The 22,656-nt window shown below is 35.0% G+C and overlaps 1 long non-coding RNA gene across 1 annotated transcript in view; it reads right to left on the bottom strand.

The window, feature by feature from the left end:
• Positions 1 to 21,749, bottom strand: part of LOC148109425 (uncharacterized) — a 229,174-nt gene extending 207,425 nt beyond the window's left edge. Inside the window, exon 1 of the long non-coding RNA XR_015725627.1 lies at positions 21,651 to 21,749. This is a non-coding gene — a long non-coding RNA (uncharacterized LOC148109425). The remainder of the gene's footprint in view (positions 1 to 21,650) is intronic.
• Between the last annotated feature and the right edge of the window lie 907 nt (positions 21,750 to 22,656).

Genomic DNA, 22,656 nt, shown 5'->3' with positions numbered 1-22,656 from the left:
ATTTGACCCATATCTTGTATTTCCATCTGTTAATGGTTTCCAAAGCAAGTCTCCTGTTACTCACTCATTCTGCTGGATACATGTGTTCTCTGTATTCTAATACTGGCTTGAGTCCCTAATATTTGGACTTATGTTTTGGAGGCAGCTTCTTATAAGTGCAATATTAAAAATAATGTTGTGCCCACTAATATCTACCCTACATTATGCTTCCTTTATAGGGCACTCAGTTTGGAAAGCAATAGCATTGTTTTTATAGTGTTTTTAAAAATATAACGCTAACATCTGCTACCTCATTTTTTTTCTCTCACAGTCCTTGGAACTGGGGTTTAGTCTAAGCAATTTGTCTAACTAAGCTTTCAAAGCCAATCACTAGCATAATGAGAACTTTTCTTCTAAGTATCATGCCCTATCCAGGGGAATCTTTCCTAGCCAAGAATTCCTAAAGTAAGATTCCCTGACACATCTCCACTAGGAAAATTGCTCTTCATTGGCCTATTTGACTGAAATGCTCAAGATAATTTTCTTCTTCTTGACCTTGTTGGGGTGTGTGTGTGTATAATTTTAAATTTTCACTCAAACAACAACTAAACATATGCCCCCTACTACTGTCTTCTTTTCTACTTTCCATTTGCATTTTAGTTCCTGTATTTCCTTTCTCTCCATTCATGGACTTTCCCCCCATGCTTATCTAGAATCACAACACCCCTCTTATCAGTGAGGTAGCTTTTTCCAACTAGGTGAGCTCATGCTGCTTCCTGGATACTGAAAACAGCCCCGTGTGACAGTAGGACCATGTCTACTCTAAATGCTCTACCAATTCCACCACGTGCCACATTTCTTCCTATGAGTCCTTTGGGAAAGGAGGGTACTTTCTTTGTAATCACAAGATGATTGAGTCATAGACTAAAACAGACCACAGAAAGAGATGTATGCATTCTCTGACTTTCATATGCTGGGTTAGTTATTTCTCCCTTGGGTTCCTGGACCACTTTCTACTTATATCCATTATATTGTATTTATCACATTGCATCCAAATGTATTTTTTATCCACTCATTAAATGTATATTAACTGTGTGTCTACTATGTGCCAGGATGAAGACAGAAAAATATCCCTTTTCTCAAAGAGCTTCTAATCTACCAGGAAAAAAGAGACATGACATGCCACATATCATGAGTTTTTGACAGAACATTAAGAATCATGGTCTTTTCTAAAAAAGCAAGCTTCAGCCCCATCTGGGAATCAGGAGAAAGTTCCCCAGAAACAAATAAGAACTGTAATGAAGTTACAATCATGAACTTCTTTATAGCACCTCACAAAGATTCTTTTATTTCTTCCTTAAAACAGTCTTGTCAGAAGTTTTTTTTTTTTAATATATCCACATAGTAGAAAATACATTAAAAGGTTTATAAAGGTAAAGAAACATATGGTGAATCTGAAAACTATTTTCAAAATCAAATATCCAAAACTCAAACTTAAAAGTGCCCCTACAAAAAAAAATTAGAAAATCCACTATATTGGTCTGTGCTTTGATGCCTTATATATGAGTAGGCCAGTAGGATGGGTGATTTCCTTCTTACGTTAAATATACAGCCATAGTCTTGTTACTACCTTCCTAAGGAATGGGGAAATCAACTCAATAATTTTCTCTTTTCCTCATGCCAGCAGCCTACCTCACCTCACCTCTTACAACACAAATCCTGGGAAAAAAAGCAGAGTCTACCTAAATGTTAGCCTCTTCATCAGGACAGGCTTCTTATGTGGAGATAAAATAGAAGAAAAGATTGCGACAGGCCTGGAATTGAACACTCCCAAGTAACCCACTGTCCCCTCTATGACCCCGCCCCTGCTCACCCCATAGAGGAGAGGAGAAGGTGGCATTAATCCAAACAGAAGCCAGGTGCTCGGGGTAAATGAAGTGAGAACCTTACCCTGGGAGATCATCTAAGTGAATCAGCCAGTTCCTCAGATAAATTACAGCTTTTATAAAAAAACAAACTTTTTAAACTTGAGGAAAATGGGTTCCATCCTAAAATCCTAGCTCACTCATACATTTATTGATATAACCATTTTAAAAATCCTGTCATCACCAAGGTCATCAGTCTCCCAGATGGCTCCACTGTTCTTTCCATGTTCCCTGCCTCACTCTTTATTTTATCACTCAGTACAGTGACTTCTTGTCTACACTATCATTCTATCTCATGGCCTTGACTGGGAACATTACCCTAAAGTAAAATTGGTCAACAGTGTAGACTTTTTTCCCCTTACTACAAGATCATACATGGTAATTAGAGAAAACTTAGGTAAAAAACATAATAAGGAAAGGGAAGCAGAACCAGCCATAATAAAATCATTCATATTATCAATGAGAAATACCACTCGTAAATATTTTGTTTAACAAACAGACCGTTACTGATTTCCACCACGGGACTATGGAAAACGTTCTGGTTACTGCCTATCAAGGAATTTTGTTCCTTCTCCTTCCCTGAATCAAATATACATAAGATTCTGATGATGGCTTAAGTAATCTTTTATGAGGGTACAATTAATTATAGGAGGTTAGGGGAAGATAATTGGAAATTAAGCCTCTCCTCCAATGATCTTATTATCTTATATCTCAACAAGTAAAAAGGCTTATTGCCTAAATCCTTAGAGAAGGTCCACTGGAGCGCTTTCTTGGTCTCTAACTCTCTCCCTTCACTTCTCATGCCCCATGGTCTTCTACTAATATTTTGTTTCCCATTTGGAATCTTTGTACTACATCTTCTTCTGGATGTGCCACATCTTCTTCCAGAAAAATAGTTCCCTACTTACTGTCCATTTTTCAGGTTTTCAATCTTAAAAACATTTGGAATTCTCTGAAAGTTAGTGACTTCTTCTTCTGCCCAGTTTCTGCTGGTTTTAGGATGAATGAGGTGATGCTATGTCCCGTGTCTTTACCTACTTGGGGAGAGTCAGTGGGGAATTTCTATTCTGGCAAGTGTTTCACATTTTCCTAAGGTTTCTGAAATCCTATACCTTATAACCATCAGGACTCATTGCCCTGTGAAATCTACCAATTTAACTAACATGATATTCATCATATCTACTTAATGCAATCTAATCTTATTTTTTTTGGCAAAGTAATGACACTGATCCAAGGAAACATTTTCATCATCCCTCCCCCACCCCTGCCCCACCACACATGCTACTCAAGGTGAATTCATAAAACTTTCTCATTTTAACTGGAGTCACTTTTCATAATTCCTAGGTTTCTTTCTGATGGTCTGAGAAATTTCTAGTTCACTTGTTATTTTCTCCTTTATAAATATTTGTCACGACCATCATTTGGTTGCCACTGCATTACTTAACCAATGGTAAAGTTCTCAACATTTTGAGAGTATCTCTCTTGCTCCTATTCTAAACAATGCTATCATCACTCTCCTAGTAGCTAAATCTTTAAAACTATGTTTAATTTTGGCCTTTGAACAGTGCCTTAGAGGTGGAATTCTTCATCAGACTATGAACTTTATAAGAATATTAATCCATATGGCCAAGTTTGTTTGCTGACAGATTATATCAATTTTCATTCTAACAGCCATGTTTCTAAGTTTTTGTTTTTTGAAAACATCAGACATCTTGGCTTGTTAAAATCTTTGTCCACTTGGTAAGCAAAAATAGTATCTAATTGTTATGATAAATCATGTATTTATAAATAAGATAATGAGGATGAGTTGGGGAAAAGAGAATTAAAATAGGAATCAAGTAATGAATGTAATACATTATACATATTATGTGACAACAGGAGTAGAAGCATGCATTTTAAAATTGATTTTTTGAAAAAATTCAGAGTTCAGAGCTTAATTCTTTTTCAAATGCACTGTTTTTTTTCAAATCTGCTGTTTTAATCTATAGAAACATTTTATTGTTGCTATTTTAGAAATTCTGGTACACAAAAGTGTACATTTCTATACTTTTATACATTACAAAGCATGTTTTCAGTTGTGCTACCGTTGTTCGGTGGATGGTTTTGCTCTTATTTAAAAATGAGGAGGAGGACATTGGGGCCCCCGAAAGTTCAGTGACTCCACCACAATCACATATCTAGGAAGTGCCAGATCCCCGGCTGCATAGAAAAAGAAGAGAATCGGTGCTTCTTTTTGCTCTACCTCCTGGGAAATTCCCACATTAACACTGGCTCAGTGAGTAATGAATAGATTCTTTCAGAAATAGAGTTGTCACAGTCTGATCTAAGTTAGCAAGCTTTCATTTTGCGTAGACAAAGAAAACAAAATGTTAGGCTGGCTTCTCAGCCTGAGGGCCTCAGAGAGAAGGAAGCTGTCTAGAGCAGGGATCCTTTCAGCTACACTGAGCATGAATTAGGCGACTAGAAAATACACGGTCTGCATGAATATGTGCACATCCGGATTGTTATTTACCCTCACTGGAGGGCAGGTAACCCGATGCGACCATAGACTGTAGACTTTCAGAGGAAGAAGAGAAGAATGTGGATTTGGATCTTCTATTTGTATAGCACCTTTAAGGCGAGACAGTCCCAGAAGACTTTGGAAACCAACAGTCAAAACTACGGGGAAGCCGTGAAACACTATCTGTCCATCAGTAAATATGAAGGAGACCCTGGGCAACAGAAGTCCCTTCTATCCTTTGCAGTGAAGAGGAAATATCATGAAGAAAGACTCATAAATAACTACCTATATTTGATTTGGGGGACAAAAGCTCCTGGAAATTATGTTTAAGACCTGAGGGCTATAATTTAGTGTTCTGAAATCTATTTGAAGAGAAAAATCTCCAAGGTGGTTCGGTCACAGCCAGGATCCTTTCAGTCTTTGGCATTACATCCAGCCCCTCTCCTCAGTGTTTTATACAAACATGATTGCATCTGATTTATTCTGAGCACAAGCAGTAAGTACTGTTGTCCCTGTTTTAGAGGAGAGTAATAGGAACTTAGTAGAAATGAAACAAATAAGTGACAAATACCATTACTTTCTAATGGAAGTGGCTCCTGGTAAAAGGGAAGCCATTTGTTTTAGTGTACACCTTGGACTGGAACATAAGAAGGAGAATTCAATAGTAGTTGCCATGGGCTGGGAGAAAATGGGCGGTTGTTGTTCAATGGGTATAGTTTCAATTACGCAAGATGAAAACGTTCTAGAGACCTGCTATATAACATAGGACCTGTAGTTAACAATACTGTATCATGTACTTCAAAATGTGTTAACAGAGTAGATCTCATGTTAAGTGTTCTTACCGCAAAAATAGTAAGTCAGAGGTTACAAGGAAACTTTGGGGGGTATTGGATTTGCCTACCCCTTGATTTTGGTGATGGTGTCATGGGTATGTTGGTATGCTACAAAGAAAAATGAAAAAGAATCAATAACAAAAGTGTTAAAAAGGAGGAGGAGAAAGAAGATTCTGGAAACTATCTGGGAAAAATCTTCCTCTGATAGGCTACTTGAAGGTCCTTTCAAGCATAAGGTACAAGTAACACTTATCTGTGTTTTTGTGTTGCTGTGCTCTAAAACCATCATAATCTTTTGAAAACTGAGGCTTTTAGTAAGAAGTTATATCTGAGCTGAGCTGTAAGTAGTGAGTAAAGCGGAACTGATGGAACTCACTTCTTGGTAGACCAGTCAGATATTTCTTGAGTCTTGGTAAGGCCAGATCTCAATCTGCCTACATAAATTAAAGATAGTAAAGTGCATTCTGCTGGTGGTTTTAAATGATACATTTTCAAAGGTTATGGCTTAATGCTAGAGCTTTGTGCAATGGAACATTTTTTATGAGACCTTTGTAAGGATGACAATGAAGAAAAAAGCGGAAGAAGAAAAATGAGGAGGAAGAACACGACAACAAGGAGAAATCATTGCATTTTATCATGGAGAATTTTGGCTTTTGCAGTCATGACTTAAAATTACCATCTTTATTTTAACTCCCCCAACAATAAGATATCATCAAAGAAAATTGGCTGTCAAATTACTTCACAAATTAAACTGCAGCATAACATATCTCTCTGGGAACTAAAGAAATGAGAGACCTAATTTTTTATGACATTAGAGATCATTTCATCCAACTTTCTCATTTTACATATAATGAAACTAGTGCTGAGAGGGTTTAAATGTCAGCTGCCAAATTCCACAGTGGATTTGTAGCAAAGTCTTATTGAAAAATAATAAACGTATTCTATGGAGATATAATGGTAAAATACAATGAGACATGAACTCTGAGAAACAAAATTTGCAAGTATGTCTGCTTCTATTCTCTGATATTTTTCTGAGAACCATGACATCTTTACCAGTTATAAATGGTCATGTATTTGCATAGTGTTTTTCTTTTTCTCCCTTTTGTCCCTCTCTGTTGCCCAAAGTAATTTGGAATATAGCTTTCATGCTTTACCCTTTCATCTCTTTCCCATTTTTGACCAATGAACTTCAGTCACCCATAAAAGTTAGGATAACTTGCTCTACAAACAATGTGGAGTCTATCGGATCTTATAAGTCACTGAAGTTCAGTTGAGATAAAGGATATGGAAAACTCAGGTTGTTTGTTCGATTTCTTATATGTGGTGCCACATGACTGAAAAACAGTAGTTAAAATACATTTTAATGTTACAGTACTTGTAAAAACTTTTCTCTCTTAAGTTAGCTATAGCCTAAGATATTACCTGACTTCCAAAGTGAATGTCAAGAAGCAAAAAAAAAAAAAAAGTCCTAAGATTTTTCACATAAACTAGATCAGCTTTCTAAGTTATCTTAGAAATATATATATGCTGAGTAATATTCCATTGTGTGCATATATATATATACATATATGTATGTATAATCTCACATCTTCTTTATCCATTCTTCTGTTGATGGACATCTCTTTCCATTTTCTGGGTATTGTGGACACTGGGTGTTATATGCAACTGATGAATCACTAAATTCTACCCCTGGAGCTAATAATACTGTATATGTTAACTAAATTGAATTTAAATAAATAATTTTAAAAATTAAAAAATTTTAAAAATCAAAAATTGAAAAAAAAGAAATGTATGTGTGTGTGTATATATATAAATTATGTTGACTAAGGAAAATGAGGAGATACCGGTGTTTAGTTTTTTCTGAAACTGCCCAGAACTAGGCTAAGACTTTTACATTTTTACATGCCTTGCTTTATTTAATTATTACATTGATTTGGGGAAAGCATTTTTATTTTACAAATATGGAAATTGAGGCTCAGAGACAAAATCACCTTACCATAGATCACACAGATTCCTTTAGCATGTAAAGGTAAGTATCTTTACCTTGGCTTTGTGGCCTACATGATTCTAAATAAATCTGGTAGTAACTTAGGTCTTCCACCTCTCTCATACCAGTCTTTACCTTTCTTTCTATATTTTAATTGCACTGGCTTTCCACATATCAGGGATTTCCCTGCCTTATGGCTTTGTGTCCGTTCTCTTGCCTCCCTTTTTCATATAGTGCACTTTTCCTTACTCAGGTGTGGTTCATGCCCTTGCCTCAGAAAGCCTCCTCAGAACTTCTCATCTAAAATAGGCTGGAAAAGTTTTTTACTCTCTCAACAACCTGTTACTTAATACTTATCACAAAATACAAATACAAAATTGCATTTTCTTTTATTTTACAATCACTGTGAGGGCGGGAATCTTAGAATAATATCTAGCACAAAGTATATGCACAAAAATGTAAAGAAAGGAACACACTTAAAAATGGAAAAAATTAATAGAAGGAATTGAAACCAGGTGTGTTTCATAATGCACATGCTCACCCTGTCTTCACCATTTTATTCGTTATACTCCATTGCCTAGCTAACCTGCACCTATATTTAGGCTCACTGGAACATCTCTTTTCTCTGAACTCTGTGTCCTTCAACTTATAATGAATTGATGAGACTTATTGGTCAATAGTTCATGGGGTTATAGCTTATCTTCCCATCCTAACTGTACCTACACAGGCCATGGTTTGTGTCCATCATTGTGTTAGGTGATTTCTCACCACTGACACCTTCACCTATCACTGACAGAACTTTAGACATAGGCTCCAATGAAACTATGAGAGGGCCAGGAAATGGAAACCCACAATCTGTCCAGAGGAGGAGAAGTAGACACATGTGTGAATATAAGTAATGACTCCATAGGAAGAATGGAAGAAGAGAGAAAAGAAGAGAGGGGAAGAAGAAAAACAAAATAAAGAAAAGAGCTACGTGAGTGAAAATAGTTAACACAGTAACTAAGGATTAAAGTTGTGACAGCTCTTTGGATGTGCCAACGTGGTTGAGCTGGTTCCCAGTTATTCAGTCAAACACTAATATAAGTGCTGCTGAGAAGAGATTTTTTTAATATAATTAAAGCTCTTAATCATCTGACTTGAAGTAAGGGATGTAGACCTTAAAAAATAAAAACAGACAATTATTTCACCAGCATAAAGGGTTTATTCAGAAATAGCAGAGGAATTTCAATTTGGGACATGTAAACTATGGCAAACCAAAGGCAAGTTTCAACAACAAAAGAGAGGAGAGTTCTTTTATAGAGAAAAGTTGGGGGGAAAGGGGTTGGAGGAGTTGTTTTGAATAGAACTCCAGTCCACTGGAGGAAACTCCAGGGTTGAAGCGTAGTAGTTTCTCATTGGCTGGTAGATGGAAGCATCTCATTGGCTGGGCTATTGCTAAGGAAGGACAAACTTTCGTCCTCCTACTAGGGAAAAGTAAGCCTCTTCCTGCCAAGGAATATAAAATAAACAGGACAGGTGGTACATGCATGAGAGCTCCCCCTCAGGGATTCCTGACTCCATTTTCAATGAGGTTTCCCTTTATTAATTTTCATAGGGAGATTTTCCTGGATATTCTGGATGGATCTGACTTAATCAACTGGAAGTCTTAAATGCAGGGCTGAGGCTTCTCCTAATGAAGACTTAAGGAAAGTGTTTCCATTATAACCTGTTGAATAAAATAAACCTCCTGTCTTTAACTAGGAAGGCACTTTAAACAACATATAAAATCAGTGAAAATTCCCACATTCAGTTAAAATTACTGAATGACTCTTAGCTGCAAAAGGTTGATATTAATTGAATACTTGATCACAGTATTTTATGAAATTGGTCAAGTACAGAACCATTAAAAAAAAAAAAAGCAAAAAGCAAAGACTACAAATTAGAAGGGAAGGTGTGAGAACCACTCAGGGAAGCTGAGAAAATGTTTCTTCTCCCATTCTCTTAAAAACCAAAGCAAAAACAAAAACAAACAAAAAGCAACTTTTTCTCAGGGTTGTTCAGTAAAGCAGTAGAGATAAATTACCAAAGTTCCCGCTTCCCACCATCTCCCTTGTAGAAATTTGGCTTTGAGAGACTTTAAGCCTAGGAGCTGCCAAATTTTGATTCATTCATCTTGGCAACTGCCATGGAGACAGGCCTCTAAGATGGCAAACCCTACTGTTTTAACTAAAATGGATTGTTGTGTTTAAAAGAGACACCTGAGTCCATCGGTGCCCCTTTCCCAGGGATGTTATTATGATGGGGTCTGAAATGTTCCAAGACTTCTGAAATTCCCCTGCATTTCAGTGCCATAATGCCACTGCATTTCATAATGCCATGAGAAGGACAAAAAAATACGTGCTTGGGGAGAAAGAAAGGATGAGGGGCCAAGTCAGGAAGAACCTGAAATAAAGGGACATCAGGATGTGGGAAATTCTCCTTTCTGTGAGAATCACATTGGAGAAACATGGCCAAATTAGTCCATAGCCCCCATGCTCCCCGCTTCTGAGCAGAGTTCTGCAATGTGTTTTGCTCAGGGACAGCAGCTGAATGTACATTCTGAGGTCACCCATGTTCATTTAGAACAGGTCCCAAAATCACAACCTGTGGGCCCTGAGTTGTATGTAGAAGCAAGCTGGTTATATATGGTCAAATAAGTACAAAGATGGAGAAAGGAAATAGGCCCGGCTTCAAGAGAAAGCCAGCTTCTCGCAGGCCATGGTAACGTTGCTTTGTCACCAACCTCTTGCTAGAATGAGAGCCTGGATATGTCATGGTGATAGAAAAGATGTGGGAGGAACCTGAGGGCAGATAATTTCCTCGCCAACTTAGGGCAGTTTGAATCTGACTTCTGCAAAAGGAGGTAGCTACAAGAGCATGGATATAGTCTTTGGCAGGGTGTTACAAATGGTTATTACCTGCCTTAATTTACCTACCACATTTGCCAAAATAAGGGGTCTGCAAACTATGACCCACAGATCAAATTTGGCCCATAGCCCATTTTGCTAAATAGTGTTTTACTGGAATAAAACCACACTTGTTTGTTTATGTATTAGGGTTGTTTTCTTGTTACAACAGCAGAGTTGAGAATGTTTTGCAAAACCTAAATATGGAAAGTATTTTCTGACCCCAGGCCTAAATGTTAAGGCTATGCACAAAAATAAAACATGGCCCTTTCTTTGTCCACAAAAATACAATAAATCTGAAATAGGTTATTTTAAAATAAGCTATTACATGTGAAGAAAAAGATATCCACACCATGCTATGGGAGCAAAGAAGATAAATATTTGAGTCAGCTAGAGTATTCAAAAAACCCTTCTTAGAGGAGATAATTCCTGATCTTAGTTTGAAGGAGAAATAAGAGTCATTTGGGTAATGAACATTATGGTAAAAGGCATACAGAATATTAGACAGAGAAAAATAAGTGGATGTTATTATTGTGGTATAGTAATACTGTATTAATAATTCCTTATTAATAAAGTAGTATAAATATGTAAAGGTCAGAAGCAGACTGGAGACAAGGTATGGACAGATCAGGGAGAGTCTACACTAAGGAGTTTGGACTATATCCTGTAAGCAGTGGGTACACTAAAAGGATCAGAGTGTGGTAGCATGATTGGATTTATGTTTTCCTCTAGCTAAAGTTGGTTTAGAGAAAAAAAAAAATAGAATCAAGTAGAATACTAAGGTCAACACTATAGTCCAGGTGAAAGAGGAGTCAAGCTTAGCCAGAGGTAATTAGGAGAGACAAGAGGGAAAAGACTTTAAAAAACAGGTAAAATCAGGGGCACCTGGGTGGCACAGCGGTTAAGCGTCTGCCTTCGGCTCAGGGCGTGATCCCAGCGTTCTGGGATCGAGCCCCACATCAGGCTCTTCTGCTATGAGCCTGCTTCTTCCTCTCCCACTCCCCCTGCTTGTGTTCCCTCTCTCGCTGGCTGTCTCTATCTCTGTCAAATAAATAAATAAAATCTTTAAAAAAAAAAAAAAACAGGTAAAATCAGCAGGTATTGATATTTACTGGTTTTTAGGGGGAGGAGGAAGGAGAGAGCATCACTAAGGATAAACCTGAGATTTTCGTGTTTGAGTGACCCAGGAGGGGGCCACATTGCAAATATTACCTTAAACTTTTCCAACATTGAATATTTAATTACTTTTCATTTCAATTATTTCCTTATTAAGTATTTTAAGTTAATTACATTAAAAAATTGTAGAGAACCAAACAATAAACAGGCTTTCTTAAGGTGTTTCTTATCGATATACCCTCTCTGAACTCATACTCCACCTTAACCACTAATAAAATTGTATCCTAAATTTTAAACTTATTGTTCACATGTAAGTCTTCCTACATTTGCTGTAAATGTACATATTCCTAAATAATAGCTAATATGGTTATACGTGCTCTTAAACTTTAAATAATTGGAAACATCGTATGCATACTTCCACAAGTTGCTTTATTCCTTCAAATATATGTGTTTGAGATTTAGCAGAGCTTAACTACACGGATCTATTTTATTCTTTGTTCTTTTAAAGTTTTACTTAGTATTCATTGGATGCATAGCCCGCATTTTTATATATTATTTTGTCAGAAAGCTATTCCATTTTTTCCCACTAGAAACAATATTGTTATGAATTTTCTTGTGGACTTTTAGGAGAATATTACAGTCCATTGCTGGGTCAAGCTGGATGTGAATAACCACATTTACTAAATACTGTTAAGTTACTCTCTAATGCCATTATATAATTCGAAACCAAATCACCAATGTGTAAGTATTCTGAATGTGCCACGACCTTGCCAAGATTTGTATTGTTAGGTTTATTAAATTTTTCTCATATGATTATCATAAGAAAACATCTTATTTTCATTTTAACATGCATTTCTCTAAGCATAAGCGCAGTTAAGATGCTTTTTGTATGCCTATTAAATGATCTGGCTTTCCTCTGTTGAAATTGTCCACACATCTATATTCCCCACTTTTCTATTTTTTTGCCTTTTAATTATTGATTTGTAGGAGTTTGCTGTATACACACTGGATACTATTGTCAGTTTTTGAGAAAGAGAGAGAGATCCACAAAAACGGACATTTTTTCTATGTATTCATTGATACATCTAGAATATCTAGAGAAGTATCTGACATATAGTAAATGTTCAGTAAATATCTTCTGGGTGACAAAATGTTTTTACCCAATTTGTGGCTTAACTTTTACATTTTTGAGATTTCTTTGCATGAAGGGAAGTTTAGAACTTTATTAACTTTAGCAAAGTATATGTGTCAGGAAAGCATTAATGTAGGTGTTCCCATTCAGCCAATGCTATTCATGTGTTAATGTAGGAAACTAAACTTCCTTCCATCCTTGACTCCTTCATTCAAATTACATATGGGAAAAAAGAAAGTAGAAAAGGCTCATCTAAGTCTTAAAATCCCCAGCCCAGGGACACCCGCACACATATATGGACTTTGAACGTGCCACTTCAAAGGAGAGTTCAAGGATGGTGCTTGCAATTAATAAAGCCGAGATGATTGGTAACATATATAGCAAAAAATAACATTAGACTAATTCACACCTTACACAAAGGAATAGACTTATATGTGAAAGGCAACCGTACCTGCCATTTATAACAATATAGAAGGATATTTTTATGACCTTGAAGGAGGGCAATATCTTCTAGAATGACACTAAAAGCACTAGCCATTTAGCCTACTGCTAAGTTATATTAAATTTAAGAATGCTTAAAGACATCTTTAAAATAGCAATTTTTTAAAAACATATGCCATAAAGTGGGAGAGAATATTTTCAACTGTAGACTTCTACAGAAACAGAAGAGTCAAAAAGTTTTTCTTTTTTGCCTCCGTGCTAACTGCCTAAAAGGATTTAGTTGGAGAAACAGTTCCAGGAAGGAAGTTATCACCATAATCAAACATAGTATAATATGAATTAGGTATGATAGACAGAAACCTAGCAAGGCCTATTTGATCAAAGTCCTCTACAGCCCATTGTTTCTGGATGGCCCAGCAAATATTTGTTTATCAAACATCTACTTTTTCCATTCTTTCTATGAATTGCCTTCCTTCCTTTTGTAGCCCCAGACCCCTACCCTCTTCTTTTCAGTTTAGAATAACATGCATACCTAGTTTTACCTGTCTTCGGAATCTCTCATGTTTATGTGGATTCCCTGTATTTACGTAATTAAATCCAATTTTCTCTTGTTAATCTGTCTCGTGTCAGTTTAATTCTTAGACCAGCCAGAAGAATCTTGAAAGGTAAAGTAAATTTATTCCTCCCCAACACAACATTTGTAACTAACAGGTACTAGTATTCAAAATATAAAAAAGAATTTCTGCAAAATAAATTAGAAAAAGACTAACAACAGAAAAATAGTATTTACAAAGATTAAATTTGAATGATTATTAAAAATATGAAAGAGTGTTCAATCTCTTTATTATTAAGAAGATGGAGTAAATTTACACCACAGTGAGATAGCACTATCTACTCAGTAAATGGGTGGCCAGTTTGAAAACAATACCAAATATTGACAAAGATAAAGAGCAAGAAAAAGACTCTCGAAGTCCTGATGGGCTAATTTGATAAGACCATTTTGAAGTTCAGCTTTATCTAATAAATTTAATATAATACATAGTGCAATTTATATGAAGTCCAAATGTCATCTTCTCCTTGAATAAATAGGGTTCCTCCATTTCATCAGGTTTTTCTTTAGTCTCTTATATATTATTTTCTATATAAAGATTTTGCAGTTATTATGTTAGGGTATTTTTCAAAACATATTTTATTGTCCCTTGAAATGCCATCATTTAAAAAATTACATTTATCATTGTCTTGTTTCATAGGAATTAATTTGATTTTTTAACACTGCATTTATAGCCAGCAATCATTTTTCACTAGTTCTAATTATTTTTATGTATTTAATTTTTATAAGTAGAAAGTCATCTCTTTATAAATCATAGCTGTCTGATTTCTTCATTTCTAATCCCTTTCTTTTATTTTGCTTTATTTTATGTATCTAGATCTCTTGTCTGTTTGAGATGTCAGACCTTTAAAGCAATGGAAAATTAATGTGGTGATAATAAGCATTTTAATCTTTTTCCTAATTAAAATGCATCTGTTTTTCAAATCTCTATATTTAGAACTGTTAACGTTCAGCAATGTTACATATGAAAAATGAACTATATTTCCCATGTGTTATTTTTTATTTGTTCAATTATTATTAGCTTTGAATAAAATTTCAAGTGTTTATCAATTCCTTGTATTATCTTTAATGAGGTGCCTGGTTTTCTCCCTGTTCAATTCTTTTTCTTCAGAATTATTTGATTTATTTTAAACTGACTTAGTTTTTGTTTGTTTTGTCTACAAACTCTGTGGTGTCATACATGATAAATATTGACAATACAGTGATGTATCATACAAATGTGATTCATAATTTTATGGAGCTTACAGTCTAATGGTGATAACACTTGTACATTTGGGGAATTAGCAGTATCGATCATATATTTGTTATAAATAATTTTCTCAACTTGTCTTTTGTTTATTTTATGTCTTGTCCTCCCATCCTCCCTCTCTCTTTACTCCATTCCCCCATTCCCTCCTTCCTTCTTTCCTGTCATTATTTCTTTCCTTCTCTTCCTCAACCCTTTCATCCATCTTATTTCACTTATTCCCACTTATTTCACTTATTTTACTTATTCTCTCTCTAACCTTCTCTGACTCTTTCTGGCTTATATTACTTCCGTTAGCTACCACTATTCTCCCTTTTGGCATTTCAGCCATTTGTGTTTTATCTATAAATGGAATTTATCAATATTTCTCTATATGAATTCTGGGTTTTAAATTATTCTTTAAAAATCTCCTACTCTATGATAAAATTTGATTATCAAGTATTAATATTTTATGTTAATCATTGTAATTAACAATGGTTATATTGGAATATATATCTGGATTTTAGCTGTATTGTTTCCAAATGACCAGCCAATCCTTTATAACATTAGTATTGTGTAACTCTTTTTTTCTACATTATATTGGAATTCTGCTTTCAATTTTCATATCTCTTTGGGTCTAATGCTTAACTCCACGTTGTTTTATTGATCTTACATGGCTCTCCTTGTGCCAGTACCTTACATTTAACTATTACTCAAGTCCTGAAATATGTCTTAATACCTGCCAGGGCTCTTCTGCTTTCATTACTCAATTTTCAAGTCTTCATTTTTTAAATTTCATATTTGTTTTTTATATACACCCCTTAGAATAATAAGGTTATCAAATAACTCTCAAAATGCCATGCTGCAGTGACTTTACTTTTTACTTATGGATAAATATGGAATAAACTGACATCTTTACAAACTCACATTTTTCTAAACAAAAACAAATATACCAGGAGTTTTACTTTCTAGCAATACAGATGATTAGATGTTCAGAGAAATTTTCTAGGTATAAAATACCTAAAACTCTTTCATAGATAATTTAAAAATATATGATGAGGTGAGTAAAGAAAAAGAATATTTTCAGAAAAAAAAAAGGTGAGGATGCACAAGTTCAGATAGACAAACAATTGTTAAGCTTGTGTTTGTCCTGGGGATGCTGGATTGTCCTTGGTAGCTTAGCACAGTTGGTTTATGGGGATTACCAGGCCAGAGCTAAGAGATAAAGCCTTTTAAAGTCCATGCAAAATGAGATGTCTATCTGATCAGAGACCCCTGCATAAAACCTGAACCCTGAGAAAGATAACCCACAGTGAATGAACCAGGGAAAACAGAAACAAAGCAAATGCTTACTCTCAAAAGATGTGAATGTATCTAGGCATGTGGAGAGTGGAAGGAATAGAAAGGAAAAATTTGCCCCTGAGGTTTCCCAACCACAAGTCTGATCTCATGCCTGTGTGGAGAGAGAACTCACTCTTCTTTCACAACCTAAAAATATGGCAAGCAGATCATTTAGATTAAAAAGACCCCAGATAGGAATGTCTCTATGACTCTAGAAACACAAACACAAACTGTCCCTGGGGAAATGAACGAACAAACTAACTAACTAAAACTAAGCCAGAATTTAAAGGTCAAGTTTCAAGGATTATTAACTCACACTGAATACATAAGAAACAAGCAGACAGGACCAAGATTAAGCATTAATATTAAATAACAGAATCAGAGACAGAAGCACTGCTGATGTTGGAAGTATGAGAGACAGCACACAAAATAACTGATTTTAATATATTTAAAAGTTTATCCGAGGTGCCTAATTAATCCCGAGGCTATTAATAGTATTTTGAAAACAATTAAAAATTGCAAGAAAGTGTAAGAGCACAAAAGAATTAAATTTAGAAATTTAATAGCTAGTTTAAACATCGAGTTAGACAAAGTCAAAAAGAGAGTAAAGCAATTTGAAGAAATATTCAGGAAATAATGCAGCACAGAAGGACTAAGTGACACAAACTATGGAAGAGATACTGAGCCACATAATAAAATAATAAGTACTTTTTAAAACATCTGTCTACTTAGGATTCCAAGAGGAGCCAGAGTAATGAGATCAAGGACATAGCTGAAATATAACTGAACATTTTCCACTCTTGCAGAAAGACAGGAATTGTTACAGTTAGGAAGCTCCAATACTCTTAACACTGGCAATTCAAAATATTACAGTAAAATCAAATAATATGACATTGAAGAGATGAACCAAAAAAGCAGCCAACATTTAAAAACAAATAGTTTACTTACCAAGAATGAGACAGATGATTTTGCAACAATAAAAAGAGAAACCTTTAAAAAGTAGGATAATATCTATAATGTGAGATGCGAAAACAATTCTCAGGACACCTTTCAAGAGCACATTAAGGATTCAAACATACAAAAGTTGGAAAGATTTACTAAAAAATTTATTAAAATATACTTAAGGAAGAAGAAAAATGCCAGAATAAAGAGGAAATGAAAAAAGGAAGAATAATAGAAAAACATATGGCTAAGTCAAGAAAAATTATTAAACAAAACAATCATAAATAAAATAAATGTCTAATTTTTGGACTTACAGTTCACAAGATGGAACTTAGTCACTCAGTTGCAATAGCATTTTATTCAGGAGAAAATAGAGCCCACATTTAGGTATTCTAATACCCTTATATTGTTTGGAAGAACAAAAAGCTGTTTTGTTCAACTATATACAAATTTTGTTAAGCCAAATATTAAGGATAGGTAGTACCAGTGTGGAAAGAGCATGTAAACTTCAAGCTAATGAAGAGAAAAAAAAAAAATAATGAAATGGAAAAGAAAAATACTACATCTAAGGAAAACAGCATTAATTATAGGACAAGGAGACATGTCTTTCTCCAGTGTTTCAGTGGGGCTCCGTCCCTGGCAGACAAACTGTCTCTTGCTTTGCTCTATTTCCTTTGCCTTTTCAGTCTAAATTGGGGCCTGCAAGGTGAGCCTGCCAGACCCCACCCGCAGAGTCAGTTTGCTCATGAGTTTGAGTTTCCTTCCAACTCTCTATGCAGCTCTTGGATGAAGCTTAAATCACTAATGTTTAAATCACTTGGCGTGGGTCTCACCAAGTATAAGATACACAGAAGCCTAGAAATGTAAAACCCTTTTACCTCTTTTTTTGAAATATAAAGATCCAACCACAGAATGTGAGTCTTACTGTTAAAACTTTGATAAAATTGCCCACGGGGAAATGACACCCGGATTTAATAGGTGGGTAATATATCGAAGAGGTGACAGTAGCACCACCATGAGAAGAGCAAATCTTCAGGTAGGGCCGTCTGGCAAGGACCAACTGTGCCTGAATGTGATGATGAGCCATGTCTTTACAGCAGAATAAAGTACCCTGCTGGGTTGAATGGACTTTTGTGTCTTCCATAAGCAAGAAGAAAAAGAAACAAATGCCATAGAAACCCGCTAAAACTCAAGCCTAGTTTCCCAAGTTTGTTTATTTTCTTGTTCCTGCTGGCTTTTATTATAATATAATCATCCAAGAATTTTTGCACCAAATTATCTTTGTTTTTGCTATTTCCTATGTAGATTTCTGACCAGCTGGCTTCTCCAAGAACAGGTTCTGAAATCTAATCTTTATTTCCTTGACTGTTTACCTTGTTGTTTTAGCCCTACTGTTCAGCTTTGGTCTTTCCAGCACATGGTGTTTGTGGTATCAGTAAAGTGGTAGAGAGTTCTGGAGATAGAGCTAAACTGCCTGGGTTGAGATCTGACCTTTGCAATATACTAGCTGTGTGTTTAACATCTGGGCAAACACTGAATCTCTGAAATATCCACTTTCTCATAAGAACAACAGAGAAAAATAACCTGAACCAGAAAAACAAGCAGAAAGTGGAAAACAGTTATAATATGCAGTTCATGGAAGAAAAACTACAAAATACTCCAACATATAAATTAGAAAGAGTTTAATTCTTTTAGAGATGCAGTTTTTCCTAGATTGTTAGAAATGATATATATTGGTAATATCTTGTGTGGGGATATGAGGGAACAAGAACTCTAAGAAATTCTTGAGGAGAATGAAAAATAATTCTGGCTTTTTGGAAATACTAGTATCTCTTCAAAGAAATATTTTTAAAATGTACTTTACAGAAATATTTGAATGTGTATTATACATACATAATAGGATGTTGACTGAAAATTTCATTATATTAGCAAAATTTGAGACTATCCTAGATTTATCAATAGAATAATTAATATAGTGATGATTAATATAATCATGCTATATATTATGAACATAGTATTTTCCTAACACACTGTGAAATGGAAAATCAGCTCATAGAACAATATATAGGTATAGCATATGCAACATAAAAGAACAATATGTAAATAAGCAGAGTTTATATGTAGTCATTCTCAGTGGTGTGGTTAATTTTTTTAGAATTGAAATACAAACATAATGGTTGGTAAATAGCTACTTCCTTAAACTCTGCAGGTCAAAGAACAGTTGGGTATTGACTCAGTTATTTAAGTCAATGCTTCCCAAACTTCTACTGATCAGAAAATTTCACAAACTAAATACACTGTCATAGACTTGCCAAAATTTATTTTGCTGAATTAAGCGATTAAGACTGCAATCATGTATTTCTTCACCATCAATTTCTTCAAGAAAATATTTCAATGCCAAAATAGTAAAACAATATTTATCTCAGAATAAAGAAAAAATCTTTCAGCTGAAAAAAAGTGACTTTCAGAAAAAACTCGATAATTTTATTCTCGTTTTTGCTGTTCTCATAGGAAATTTGGTCATAGATCTTGTCATTTATGAAATAATGACTTAGATATTTCCTTTTTATATGTGTCTATTTCCAACAAATAGACAAAAGAGAGAAACATTTGTACAGCTGAAGAAACGTAAGCTGAAGTTCACACGTCCACTGAGATAGAAACGTAAGCAACATGTGAATGAGAAGATGAATTTTAATCTCAGAATCAAAACTTGCCCTGCCAACAGTCCATGCCAGTAATTCCCAACTCATGCTGTCGACTGCAATTACCTAGACAGCTTGAAGAGAAATGTGATACATTCATCCCATCTCTAGAGATTCTGATTCTATTGGTCTGGTGTGGGGCCAACCTTAGGTATTTAAGAATTCCTCGTGAGATTCTAATGAGCAGCGAGCGTTGAGTCACTGGTCAAACTTTTTTTTAAGATACGTAATGAAAAACAATCACTAGAGTGAATAGTAAGCATTCCCTTTGAGATATATGTTTGAAAAACAAACAAAATAAACAGAAAATAAAAACATGAGTTTTTCAGAAATTGCATCCAAACATCTCATTTTGTCCTAGTAAACCAGGGGTCAGATCATTTAAATGACTAAGAGTCACAGAGCTACACTAAAACATTGGTATCAATGTCAAATCTATACATAAACTTCTCACTACCTTTGCAGATGGTATTTCTTCTAAATATGATGATTATACAGGCAATTTTAATTATATAATTAAATATAAATATAAAGGTAATTATAAATATTAAGACTATAATTTCTTAAAATTAATGCAGTATCTCACATACTAACTTTAAGGTGAAAATACAAGGGTTCCTTCTCTCTCTCTTTTTTTTAAGACTTTATTTATTTATTTGACAGAGATAGAGCGAGAGAGAGAGAGCGCCAAGCAGGGCGTTGGGGGAGGGAGAAGCAGGCTTCCTGCTGAGCAGGGAGCCCAATGTGGGGCTCGATCCCAGGACCCCCGAGATCATAACCTGACCTGAAGGCAGACACTTAAACACGTGAGCCACCAAGGTGCCCCATAAGGGTTCCTTTTCAAAAACTAAGTACTCATTCCTCATGAAAGAGGTGTATTAATATAGGTCAGGGGTATGTTTCCTGAATGTTTAGAATTTTGAAACAAGACCTGGTAAACCATAGTGCAGTTGAGAACTGATTCTCTTTTTGTACAAAACATTTGAATTAATTTTTAGGGTGGTAGTTCTTAAAATGTGATACTATAAGTTACACCTCTGTTAGTATTATATAATAGCCAGAAATGCAAATTCATTGTCTGGAAACAAGGTCTAGGGAAGTGTCTATGTTACAACTGCCTTCATGTTTCTTATTCAAACCAAAATTTAAGAACCACTGTTCCAGGTCTCAATCAGGTGGTCCCAGAGCAGACTTTGAAAACCACAGTTCTGTTTATGATACACTTTCTTTTATTTGCTTATTGTGTTCACATGGGAGTTGGATGAAACATGGAGTAGAGGGCAACATTTCTGAGCAGGGTTTTAAGTAACCCCCTGCAGTAGGATTCGTGTTGAGAAGTGATGCCTCCCAGTTCTCTTACATAAAGTAGCTGGTACTGAGTAGGGAGATTAAGAGAAGAAAACACCATCCTCTAATCTTTTCTAGACTTTCAGACTCCTGCCACCCAGAACTCCTCCTATCCTGCCAAAATAGAGATTAACAAGCTTTACTGATACACAATTGTCATTTTCCCATGGCTTTTAAAATTCATACTAGGGCTTGGTCCTTGAGTACCTGTTCTCTAATCTGTAGCTGCTGTATGCCTATGTGGATAGATAGTAAGGAATCTCGAAACGTTACAAGACTGTTGCAGCAAAAGTAGCTACATCAAAAGTGGGAAAATATTACTCCAGGAAGGCATACAATCATTACAATGAAAAGATCAAGCCCAATTCGATTGCGATTTGCTTAGAATTGGTAGAATACCTTAATATCCATAATCATTTTTGACAGGTAGAAAATAAATCATACAAGTGTTCAGAAGAAATTAATTTCCTTTTTTTCCCACAGCCAAGGCAACTGTGTCTCATATTAATTCTCAAATCAATTTTTTACTCTAACCAAGTAAATATCTACTAGGTTTCCAAATATCTAATTTTTATCCATATTTTCAATATTTTCTCTGCCTTCTTAAATTTAACTTGCTTAGAGTCCAGCTTATTCTTACCTGGATGCAGCTTCCACTGTGTTTTTCCACTGAAACTGAGAGACTGATGTCTCCTGGAAGGAGCAATTCAGGAAGAACTCTGATAGAAAGACATCTTACACAATCTCTTCTGTTAAAAGATTCAGAAAAAAAGATGTGGTGGGTGTAGGAGATTCTACCATAGGCAAACAGAACTGAATATAAACTGGTATTTTATTTCTGGAAATGAACTTAGTTATATATGTTATAACTGCCTATACCCTTTATACTAGTAACTTCACTTTTTTTTTTTTTTAAGATTTTATTTATTCATGTGAGAGAGAAAGAGAAAGAGAATGAGCAGGGGGGAGAGGGAGAAGCAGGTTCCCCACCAAATAGGGAGCCCATAAGTTTACTTTTAAAAGTTGGTATTAAAGAAATAGTCAGAGGCTATCAACACTATAATTGTAAGGATGTTTATTTAAATTGGTATTTTAATAGAAAGCTATTAAAAACATCTAAATATTCAGCATCAAAAACATCTATATAAATTATTGTTCATTTATTTTTAAGTTATTTAACTTGTAGAATTACGTTTTTAATAACATTTAACCAATTGATGATTGCTCTCCACTTAATATAAATAAATACGAGATAGAAAATTATAATTTATCCTAATCTTGGAGAAAGTATGTATATACCTAACACTGTTCTGGGCTCTGGGAATACAGCAAAAACCCAAATGGACAATTCTATTTTAGGTCATTTATATTCTATTAAGATGGAAGGGTGAGAGGTGTTCGGGAACCACACAATCACCAAATAAAACTACAAATAAAGAATACATGAAAGTTGTTAAAAGAAAAGCTCTTAAATGTTACCACACACACACACACACAAAGTAGTTATGTTAACTAATCTTATTGTGGTAATAATTTTGCACTATATACACATATCATATCATCACATGGTAAGTCTCAAACTTACATATGTCAATAATAATCCAATAAAACTGGAAAATAAAAAAGAAATCCACTGTGTGTGAAAT

This window comes from Ursus americanus, chromosome 9 (genome assembly GCF_024610735.1).
Source record: "Ursus americanus isolate L20-20 chromosome 9, mUrsAme1.1.p, whole genome shotgun sequence".
Lineage (NCBI taxonomy): Eukaryota > Metazoa > Chordata > Mammalia > Carnivora > Ursidae > Ursus > Ursus americanus.
The sequence above is the reverse complement of the archived record's forward strand: the minus strand, read 5'-3'. Positions and strand labels throughout refer to the sequence as shown.